The sequence below is a fragment of the Emys orbicularis genome, chromosome 2, assembly GCF_028017835.1.
Source record: "Emys orbicularis isolate rEmyOrb1 chromosome 2, rEmyOrb1.hap1, whole genome shotgun sequence".
Classification (NCBI taxonomy): domain Eukaryota; kingdom Metazoa; phylum Chordata; order Testudines; family Emydidae; genus Emys; species Emys orbicularis.
Genome location: NC_088684.1, coordinates 264,979,183 through 264,991,395, shown reverse-complemented (window position 1 = coordinate 264,991,395; position 12,213 = coordinate 264,979,183). Strand labels below are relative to the sequence as shown.

At 43.2% G+C, this 12,213-nt stretch overlaps 1 pseudogene; it reads right to left on the bottom strand.

Annotated features, from left to right (window-relative positions):
• Positions 1–5,414: 5,414 nt before the first annotated feature.
• Positions 5,415–9,434, bottom strand: LOC135873858 (uncharacterized; annotated as a pseudogene).
• Positions 9,435–12,213: the final 2,779 nt, after the last annotated feature.

Genomic DNA, 12,213 nt, shown 5'->3' with positions numbered 1-12,213 from the left:
TCTGAATGGACTCAGCTGCCTCATTCCCCTCAATGGGTTCTAACACATATACCAATGATTGCACTTAAAATGTCAATATTCGTGCTTTTGCTTGCTCATCAGAGCATGACAGAATGAAAGAGGAAGTATCATTATGAAGACCTACACAATCTACTCTGGGTGACTGCTCATTTTGGAGCCATAAGTGGGCGGGCTTGGGAGCAGTGTTTAATTTGTAATGAGAGAGGTGCCAGGGCTCAAGCAATTTTTTTTACTTTCATAACTGACACAGCAAACCCAGAGGGGCTGGGGCTATGAACCCCCAAGCCTACAGGTACTGGGGCTCAGCCCTGGAAAGCCCTGGCACAAATTGAGCACTGCTTGGGTTATTGTTGGGTTTCTCACCCCGCTTCCCCGGCAAGGAGGAACTAAGCCCATGCAACTCAGCAGGTTCTCAGAATATTACTGAGGGGAAGTCATATCCAAAAAATCCATGGCTATATTTAAACCTCATTGAGGGGAAGCTGAGCTAAAACAGCACGCATGCTCATATGTTCATCTTTGCAACCTACTGAGAAGGGAGTTTTATCCTGGTGTTCTGTGTGGATGCAGCTTGTTGGGTGAAGCTTGGAAGAGTATTACAGCCTCCTTAGTCGCTCCTCAGTTTCCCTCCTGTTCTTCCTACCTGCATCACTTCTGCCTTTCCTGGGTTTCCTTCAGTCACTGGCCAACTGATAAACAATACAAGAGACCTTCACTGGACAAAATGCTACCACTAAATTGGCTATGTCTACACTGGCACTTTTGTTGGCATAACTTATGTTACTCAGGGCTGTGAAAACACCATCCCTCTGAGCGACATAAGTTACATCAACAAAGTGTCGGTTTGGACAGCGCTATGTCAGAGGGAGATGCTAAGCCTTTCTAGCATGGCTATTTTAGAGCTATCCCATCGTTATATGGCAAAAACAATTCTTTATAATTCAGCTATTCTTTTTTAACATGAGAAATTGTTTGATTTAAAGATTGTTAAATGTTCATCTGCTCCTGGGACACTGAGAAGCATGTTTAAAATTAACACACTGTTGTACATTAGAAACTTTTTTTAAAAATCTAACCAGTTTATTTACTCTTAACATTTTCTAAAATAACCCAATGTCAAAAGAACAGGAGTACAAGCACCTTAGAGACTAACAAATTTATTTGAGCATAAGCTTTCGTGGGCTACAGCCCACTTCATCGGATGCATAGAATGGAACATATAGTAAGGAGATATATATACACATACAGAGAACATGAAAAGGTGGGAGTTGCTCTACCAACTCTAAGAGGCTAATTAATTAAGAGAAAAAACTTTTGTAGTGATAATCAAGATAACCCATTACAGACAGTTTGACAAGAAGGTGTGAGGATACTTAACATGGGGAAATAGATTCAATGTGTGTAATGGCTCAGCCATTCCCAGTCTCTATTCAAACCTAAATTGATGATATCTAGTTTGCATATTAATTCAAGTTCAGCAGTTTCTCGTTGGAGTCTGTTTTTTAAAGCTTTTCTGTAACAAAATTTCCATCTTTAAGTCTGTTACTGAGTGACCAGAGAGGTTGAAGTGTTCTCTTACTGGTTTTTGAATGTTATGATTCCTGATGTCAGATTTGTGTCCATTTATTCTTTTGCATAGAGACTGTCCAGTTTGGCCAATGTACATGGCAGAGGGGCATTGCTGGCACATGATGGCATATATCACATTGGTAGATGTGCAGGTGAACGAGCCCCTGATGGCGTGGCTGATGTGATTAGGTCCCATGATGACGTCACTTGAATAGATACGTGGACAGAGTTGGCATCGGGTTTTGTTGCAAGGATAGGTTCCTGGGTTCGTGTTTTTGTTCTGTGGTGTGTGGTTGCTGGTGAGTATTTGCTTCAGGTTGTGCTCAAATAAATTTGTTAGTCTCTAAGGTGCCACAAGTACTCCTGTTCTTTTTGCGGATACAGACTAACACGGCTGCTACTCTGAAACCAATGTCAAAAAACATCTGCTTCATCACACCTTGTAATAAATAATAACCACTGCAAAAAATCATTGTAGGTCCAGTGGCCATTGCCATTTCTCTATTGATATAAAAATATATTTGTATTTTGAAATGAACATCAATATTTTGTAACTTGGGCCCAAAGAAAATTGCTTATAATTTAAAATCTTCTAGTGAGCCTGACTGAACAATGGAGTAGCAATGCAGGTTAGCTATTAAGCCCTTGCAAAAGGTAAATTCTTATTATTTATTGGTTTTAAGAGAAGGGGTCTGTCTTAGAGCATGAGGATCCTCTCTCTCACTATAGACAGACCTGTCCTCGCTTACAGACAACCCCCCAACCTAAAGCAAATACTCACCAGCAACCACACATCACTGAACAAAAACACTGACCCAGGAACCTATCCTTGTAACAAAGCCCGATGCCAACTCTGTCCACATATCTATTCAAGTGACATCATCATAGGGCCTAATCACATCAGCCATACCATCAGGGGCTCGTTCACCTGCACATCTACCAATGTGATATATGCCATCATGTGCCAGCAATGCCCCTCTGCCATGTACATTGGCCAAACCGGACAGTCTCTACGCAAAAGAATTAATGGACACAAATCTGACATCAGGAATCATAATACTCAAAAACCAGTGGGAGAACACTTTAACCTGTCTGGCCATTTTATGACAGACCTGCGGGTGGCTATCTTAAAACAGAAAAACTTCAAAAACAGACTCCAACGAGAGACTGCTGAGCTGGAATTGATATGCAAACTAGACACAATCAACTCAGGATTAAATAAAGATTGGGAATGGCTGAGCCATTACAAACATTGAATCTATCTCCCCTTGTAAGTATTTTCACACTTGCTTCTTATCAAACTGTCTGTACTGAGCTAGCTTGATTATCACTTCAAAAGTTTTTTTTCTCTTACTTAATTGGCCTCTCAGAGTTGGTAAGACAACTCCCACCTGTTCATGCTCTCTGTATGTGTGTATATATATCTCCTCAATATATGTTTCACTCTATATGCATCCGAAGAAGTGGGTTGTAGCCCATGAAAGCTTATGCTCTAATAAATTTGTTAGTCTCTAAGGTGCCACAAGTACTCCTGTTCTTTTTGCGGATACAGACTAACACGGCTGCTACTCTGAAATCTCTCACTATATGTCTTTATTTTAGATTTGTTGTTGGTCAAATATTCAACAAATAAGTATTCACCAATTTATTTCTTCTACAGCTTGTGCATTGAATGCTAGCGTAATAGCAATTGATGAGTTACTCAGTAACCGTGCCTAGCACAATGGGGCCCCCATCTCAGGTCAGGTCTCCAGATGCTACTGTATTACAAATAATAAGAATAATGTTAGTATGTGATAATGGTCAAAAAGTTCAACTGTGAGCCTTACTTCACTCAGAGCCGTAAATGTTCACTTCCAGAAATTGTAATTTAGCTCACAGTTAGATTGTGCATCTATTACATTCAGTTAGCCCTGGTCTACACTACAGGGTTAGTTGAATTTAGCCATGTTAGGTTGATTTTATAATGAATGGGTCTACACAAGCAACCCCGTTCTGTCAACCTAAAGGGCTCTTAAAATCGACTTCTGTACTCCTCCCTGGCAACCTAAAGGGTGCTAAAACCGACCTTGCTTTTGCAGCTACTTTCACAGAGGGAGGGAGGGGAGAGTGACGACATGTACCCAAAACCACCCACGACAATGTTTTTGCCCCATCAGGCATTGGGAGCTTACCCATAATTCCAATGGGCAGCGGAGACTGTGGGAACTGTGGGATAACTTCCCACAGTGCACCACTCCATGAGTCGATGATAGCCACGATAGTGAGGACGCACTCCGCCGACTTAATACACTTAGTGGGGACGTACACAATGGACTGTATAAAATCGATTCCTAAAAATCGACTTCTATAAAATCGACCTAATTTCGTAGTGTAGACATAACCTAAGTGAGCACATTAGAGGCTGATCCAAACCCTACTGAAGTCAGCGGGAATCTTGCAGGAGTAGTTCCATTGACATCAAAGGAACTATCCATGTGAATTAGCCCTCCCCAAAGTAAGGGTTAGATAATCTAGACCTTAATATTTGTTACCCCTCTTGTAGTTTCCTCTGTTGGGGATCAAGTGAGGCAGCTTTACAGGGCAGGATTTGAAATGTCCCTCTGTCACAGCCTGTATTATTGTTGAAGTACTCCCCTGTGAAACCCACCAGCTTGGATATATTAACTTAGTGACCTATGTGTTGTGTGGTGCTGTCACCTTTGTCCAGCCTGTCCTCGTCCGTCCCTCCACAAACGCAAGTCGATGCCACACCATTCTATTGTGTTGTGAGTATGTTCTTTCCATTTCTGGCCAAAGAGTTTTCTCATGGGATTGGCCCAGCGCGTTTTTGGTCTGCCTAGCAGTCGCTTGTAGTCTCTGGGGATCCAGTCACTGATGCAGGTTGCCCACCTATTGTCTTACTTGTGGACTACATGACCTGTCTCTTCGCTTTGCGTCGTATATTGCCTGCACCACATCGGTCACCTCTGTACGCCTTCTGATCTCATTTGGTATATGATCACGGAGCAATATCTTACACGTTCACCTTTCCATTGCTCTCTGGGTGACAGTGAATTTTTCTTCCTCCACTTTCATTGTTGACCAGCTTTCTGCTCCGTATATCATTGCTGGCAGAACAGTGAAGTTGAACTGCCCATGAAGAAAAGGAAAGAACTGTTTATCATCTATTTGAGACAACTTTATTTTGTTGAAACTTGCCCACCCCACGCCTTTCGCCTCCTACTGCATTCCCCTTTGAATGAGTTCTCTGCTCAGCTGCTGACCCAGGTAAATATATTTGTCAACTTCTTTGATTTCTTTCCCGTTTGCAAGTGATGATTCCTTCTGCACAAAGCTCATCCCGCATCCACTTCCTCTTCGACATGTTCACTTCCTACCTGATGTGCGGAAGTGTTTGCAGTTACTGCAATTTGTTCTCCAGTTTTGTTGTGTCCTTTGCCAGTATTATACAGTCGCCAGCAAAGAGAAGATGAGTTAACTGTTCTCCATCAATTCTGATTTCTTCTTCCTAGTTTAATTTCTTGAACAGCAACTCCAGTACTGTTGCAAACAGCTTTGGTGAGATTGTTCCCTTGTCTGACTCCTCTGCATATAGTAATAATGCAGGGGACATTGAATAATGTTATCTCTGTTGAGCAATTGCGGTTAATTTCCTCCAGCAGGTCAATGTACCTCAGATCTATTCAGATTTAATTGAGCGCATTGAATGCAGCATTAATCTCTACCGATGTCCTTTCACCATTTTCATCTTTCAGCACTGCCGCGATAATCTGTTTCAGCCTAACATCCTCATTCTACCTTCTTCAGACTCTCATTCTTTTTCAGCTGCCTCTCAATTTCTTCTTTCCGAAGTCTTCATAGTCGTCTTTGGTCTTCACACAAATTTCTTTGCAGTGTTCTGTATTCACCCATTTTCCTTCTAATTTCATGCACGCCCTCCTCTCCATCAGGTTCACAGTTTCCTCGCTGATCTTCTGCTTGTATCCCAGCATTTTCAATGCCTTTGCCTTCTTAGCTGCTGACATTATCTGTGAGATAAACTCTTCATAGTCCTTGTTGACCTTGTACTTGAGGTCCATTTCACTCCTTCCCTGGGCAAATGCCTCTTCTTTGAAGTGCCATTTTTGCTTTGGTTTCTGGCTTCTCTTTACTCGGTCTTCATAGACATTGTCAACACATAGTTTTGAGCGCAACGTACAATGGTCTGAGCCTGTGAAAATGATTCGTTCTCCTATTGTCACTACATCGTTGAAGATTCTTCTTGTATCCGTCATTACATAATCAATCTGATTCATTGTGACGCCATCCGGGCTTTTCCATGTCCACTACCGACGCTGTTCTTTTTGAAATATCGTGTTCATTGTATGGAGATGGTTTGCCTCTGCGAATGCAACCAGACATGCTCCGCGATCATTTCTTACACCTTTACTGAATTTTCCCATGTAGTTTCTCACTCTCCTTTCAACCTACTATTGCACTGAAGTCCCCTTGGATAATTGTGTAGGTGGATCTTTTCTGCATTACCTCTTCCAGCTCTTCGTAGAAAAGTTCCATTTCTTCGTCTTCTGCTTGCTGCATAGGAGCATAGAGCCAAATAATTTTAATCGTTCTCCTTCATTTTATTTGAAGTGTGAGAACTGCTATCCGGGGTCACAGCTGACTATCCTTGTTTCTTGGAACTGTTTCTTTCCTGACAATGAATCCAATGCCTAAAGTCCTTGCTCTATTGTTGAATGATCTTTCTAGGAATACTTGCTCTCCGCTTTTCCATTGTGCAATGAAGTCTTTCGTTTTTCTTGTTTTGCAAATCCCGATGATGGCAGCTTTTATTGATTTTGTGACTTTAATGTAAGTATCTGTATGGATCAGATGTTCTTGTGTTTTGACTTACAACAAATAGTTGGACTGTTCTTTTAGCCATTTTCTGTTTTTCGTCCTGTGCTACCCCAGTTTGTGAGCGTTGGTCAGGCTGATGCATGAGTCTGTGCTCAGTTTCTCAGTTTATTCTGCTTTGTGTGGATTGTTTGGCAGGAGAATTTTGCAGCAGTGCATTTGGGGTGTCAGCCCTTGTGCCCTGTAGCTGTGGTACCCCCCTCCATTTTGGCCAGGTTGCCCTAGCCCAGGAATCAGCAACCTTTGGCACGCAGCCCACCAGGGTAAGCACCCTGGCAGGCTGGGCTGGTTTGTTTACCTGCTGCCTCCGCAGGTTCGGCCGATTGCGGCTCCTACTGGCTGCGGTTCGCTGCTCCAGACCAATGGGGGTGGCGGGAAGCTACGCGGGCCGAGGGATGTGCTGGCCGCCGCTTCCCACCGCCCTCATTGGCCTGGAGCGGCGAACCGCGGCCAGTGGGAGCCGCGATCGGCCGAACCTGCGGATGTGGCAGGTAAACAAACTGGCACGGCCTGCCAGGGTGCTTACCCTGGCGGGCTGCGTGCCAAAGGTTGCCAATCCCTGCCCTAGACTAATAGAGGTACAGTCAGACTACCTACTACCCTGGATGATAGTTTGACATCTTCTTGGCTTAGTAAGACCTGCCAGAGCATATGCTCCACCGTACTTCGCTGTCAAACCCCGTTCACCCTGTGATGGGTTCGGTCACAGAGACCCCCTTGGGACTGTCACCTGATGTGTTGAAACTACCTCTGAGCCTGTTTTCTCTGATGGCTTGGGACTCCACAACCCTGTCTTGTTGAGCCTGACGCCTGCTGCAACACAGACCCAGGGTCTGAACCACGCCCCCAAAGCTGCAGACTTAACTGAAAACAGCTCAGCAAGTACTCCTGTCTCCAGCACCCAGACACCCAGCTCCCAATGGGATTCAAACCCCGAATAAATCAGTTTTACTCTGTATAAAGCTTATACAGGGTAAACTCATAAATTGTCCGCCCTCTATAACACTGATAGATTTGCACAGCTGTTTGCTCTCCCAGGTATTAATCACTTACTCCTGGGTTTATTAATAAACACAAGTGATTTTATTAAGTATAAAAAGTAGGATTTAAGTGGTTTCAAGTAATAACAGGCAGAACAAAGTAAATTACCAAGCAAAATAAAACAAAACACGCAAGTCTAACCCTAATACATTTAAGAAACTGAATATAGGTAAATCTTGCCCTCAGAGTTCCAATAAGCTTCTTTCACAGATTAGACTCCTTCCTAGTCTGGGCCCAATCCTTTCCCCGGTACAGTTCTTGTTTGTTCCAGCTCAGGTGGTAACTAGGGGTTTTCTCATGACTGACAGCTTATAGCTTTGGCACAAGGCGGGAATCTTTTGTCTCTCTGGGTCCCCACCCTCCTTCTAAATGGAAAAGCACCAGGTTTAAGATGGATTCCAGTACTAGGTGACATGGTCACATGTCCTGTGAGAGCCCAAGGCTCCATTTTCCCCAGCCTGACTCACACAAACACAGGGAGGCTTACAAGTAAACAGAGCCATTTACAACCAATTGTCCTAGGCAATGGGAGCCATCAAGATTCCAAGCCATTATTAATGGCCCACACTTTGCATAATTATAATAGGACTTCAGAGTAATACTTTAATATTTCTAGCTTCAGATACAAGAATGATACGTTCATACAAATAGGTTGAACACACTCAGTAGTTTATAAGCTTTGTAATACCTTACAAGAGACCTTTTGCATAAACCATATTCCAGTTACATTATATTTACACTCATAGGCATATTTCCATAAAACATATGGAGTGCAATATCACCCCCCCACACACACACACACACACACCAACGCTGAGGTACGGAGGTCGGATTTTGTGGGGGGTAGTGCTTTGCTGAAATGTCCTAGATTATTAATTGGCTCTGGATTCCCCTATAGGCCACAGGTAAAGTGGTGTAAACACCAAGAAAGGAATGGTTCGTATTTGGGAGCCTGAAGAAAGGGCTAAACTTAAAGAGCCCAGAGCTGGGACTGAAGACCCTAGCTAGGCAATGGCACTGTTCATTTACTGGACTCCTTTCTACCCCAGCAGGGGTTCATTCAGACTCTGTGACTTGGCCCAAGTGCCAAGCCATGGAAGACCCACCAATATTGGCTGGCAGTCTGCAGTAAGCAGACTGTTGTCAGTTGACATGCATGTGTGTTCTCTCCTGATGCTGTCTCAGCCCTGTGCAGATAGCTGGTTCAGCAGACCTCTGCAGTACTACCCAGAAAGACTCAGTTCAGTGGTGAAGGTGCTCGGTATGCTAAGAACATAAGAACATAACATAAGAACATAAGAATGGCCGTACTGGGTCAGACCAAAGGTCCATCCAGCCCAGTATCCTGTCTGCTGACAGTGGCCAATGCCAGGTGCCCCAGAGGGAGTGAACCTAACAGGTAATCCTGCCATCCATCTCCACCCTCTGACAAACAGAGGCTAGGGACACCATTCCTTACCCATCCTGGCTAATAGCCATTAATGGACTTAACCTTCATGAATTTATCTAGTTCTCATTTAAACCCTGTTATAGTCCTAGCCTTCACAACCTCCTCAGGCAAGGAGTTCCACAGGTTGACTGTGCGCTGTGTGAAGAAGAACTTCCTTTTATTTGTTTTAAACCTGCTGCCCATTAATTTAATTTGGTGCTCGGTATGCTAACACATGTATGCCTGCGATAATGCACCAGCTTAGTTAGCAACAGGAGTTTCTGCTGCCCCCGGACGAAGGTGCTCCTCCTATGTATCAATGTATTAAAAGAGAAGTCAAACAAGTTATGTATTATGGTCCTGATATGGTTAGTTATCCACTCTACACTTTGTACCTGCTGGTTTGAACAAAACATCCCCACTCGTTGTTCTGTCCTCCTGTCCTTATCTTACCTGGGTCGGTGTGTTCCTGTACCATCTCCCAGGATTGTGCTGTTACTTGAGAACTTTATGTTGGGGGGTAACTGTTCTAGCCTCCTGGAATGTGCTTACATGAGTGTCTAGTACTTCTTAGGAGTGCCTGTATTTTAGCAATGCCATACCTTTGCCAAGTTCATGTACCAGACAGTGAACTTGTAAGCAAGTGTCTGCTTTATGACAGGGCCTGATTTTTGCTCATAGCCTGGCCTGGCTTTGCTGACTGTGGTTCAAGCTTCAGGTCTTGCACCACACCCCATGCGGTGAGAAAAAGGACTGCAGTACTAAACCCTGCCACTAGGATGCACTCGTGGAAAGCGCACCCACTACAGTGTCAGAATCTGTCTGTGTCCTGTGCTTTTTTTGTTCATGCTGATGTTTCATTCATTATCCATGGTTTCCATTTTGCTTTGTTTTCATCTAGATTATATTCCTTTCAGTGTTCACTTTATCAGCTCAGGTGGTGTCTGCACTCTTCACATTGCATCTGTTTTATTTTTTTGTGTTCAATTTCACCTGATACCTCTCTGCATTGGTGTCCAAATTATGCCCAACTGTCAGAGATAATACAAATAAATAATAAGAAAGCAGTTGTCATAGTGCATAAGAGCCCCAGTTATGGATCAGGACCCCATTGTGCTAAGCACTATAAAAAACAGAACAAAAAACTGGTCTCTGCCCCCAAAGAGTTTAGTCTAAGTATAAGACAAGAGATGATAGACGGATACAGATAGGCAGGAGAGTACAAGGAAACCATGAACACTACTGGTCAGCATGACAGGAAGGGATCTCAGCACACCAGTGGTCTAACTGTTAAGTTTTTTGTAGACATCATCGCAAAGTAGGGTTTTGAAGAAGGATTTGGAGGATAATGAGGTAGCTTTTTAGACATTTATGAGGTGCGCCTCCCGAGCATGAGAATCAGCGTGGGAGAAAGCAAGAAGGCGCTTGTTTGCAAATATAACAAATGGGTGATGGAGGCTGCCAACATGGGCTGATCAGGGTTGGAATTGACATTTTGATAGAGAATGAGAGATGATAGGTAGGGTGGGGATGTGTCATGAAGGGCCTTGAAAGTGAAAACAAGCAACTTATGTTTGATATGATAGAGAAGGAGAACCCAGCGGAGGGATTCAAAGAGGACTGACATTGTCATTGCAACTAGCTAAGAGAATGATGTGTACAGCGGCATTCTGAATGGAGATGAGTGGGGCAAGAATGCATTTGTCAAAGCCAGAGAAAAGGATATTGCCGTAATTGAGATGAGATGAGTTTTAGCAGTGTGAATGGATAAGAGAGGCTGCATCTTGGAGATGTAACACAGCAAGAACTGGCAATATTTTGATGAAGCTGGGATGTGAGAACCTGGAGAGAAGTCTGAGTAAAAGACAACACCCAGGTTATGGGATTGAGGGATAGGCAGGATGGTTGTGTTATCCAGGGTGATTGAGAAAGCAGGTGGTGGGGATGTGGGGGGGAGGGGGAGAGATTAAGTACTGTTTTAACCATGTTGATGCTGAGCTGACGGTTGGACATCCATGAGGAGATATCAGAGGGCCAGGATGAGACTTATGCATTTCAGGTAAAGCTGAAACTTTGAAAGTTGCATTCTTAGTCATATCAGCAGCTAGAATGGGGAGATTTTTTTTTTAAGTGGACAGTGGCTGTTCTCATTTTTATGGTACAGACATGTACTTGATTTGATCTCTGTGGAGACAATCAGTAGAAATCCAAACGTATATTTTCTCCTGACGTGTTACTGAAATAAAAAGTTTGCAAAGACAACAGGATTTCCAGAGCAGAACTCAATGTCCTCATTCATCATTTTCTTCATATTCAGTTATCTAGTCCTCCTACTCCTCCCCCCTCCCACCCAAAAGAAAATAAAGTCCATAAGGCAAATGAATTATTCTACCCCTAATTTACAAACACACCCCTGAACATCTCATTTATATGAGGATACCAAGAACAGCAGAATAGGGTCCCAAATTTTCACATTCAATGCATAAAGGAAATGCTTTCTTGCTTAGCAGGACCAATATTATGTGTGTTTGCACATTTTCCTGAAAAAATGGAAGTTTTTTCCACAAGGTTTCTGTCTCAGTCTTAGATATTCATATGGCTCCTATTACGGTAGTATCTGTGCACCCCATAATCTCTAATGTATGTATCATCACAACCCCCTTGTGAAGTAGGGAAGTCCTCCTTTTCCCTCCTACGTACAGAAAACTAGGCAATAGAGTGATAGTACTGTAGTTGGAGAGGATGGGTGGCTCAGTCGTTACGGTGGTTGTCATTCAAGTCCCTTTTCTCCCACAGGCTTCTTGTGTGATCTTGGGCAAGTCATGCAGAGACAGATTTTGAGATGAATTTAGGTGCTCAAAGAGGCAGACAACCCCACTTGATAGCTTTAGGCCCCATATATACCTCTCAAAATCTGGCCCCTAATCTGTCTGTGGCTCAGTTCCTCATCCATTTTAAAAAATGGGGATAATAGCACTTCCCTACCTCAGAGGGCTGTTGTGAGGATAAATAAGTTAAAGATTGTGAGGTACTCAGATACTATGGTAATGAGGGCTGTATAAGTATGTATCTTAGATAATTGTGGTAACCACAGCAAAGAAATTGTGCTACAGCTTCTGAAAGTATTGAACAAACACAGGATGTAAGTGAAACTGGTATAGTGGTTGGTGGGAGTGGAGAGAGAGAACCTATTCAAAGGCCTTTTTCTTTACAGAATCAGTATTATTGCAGGTTAATATTATTTCTAGTAAGAAAGG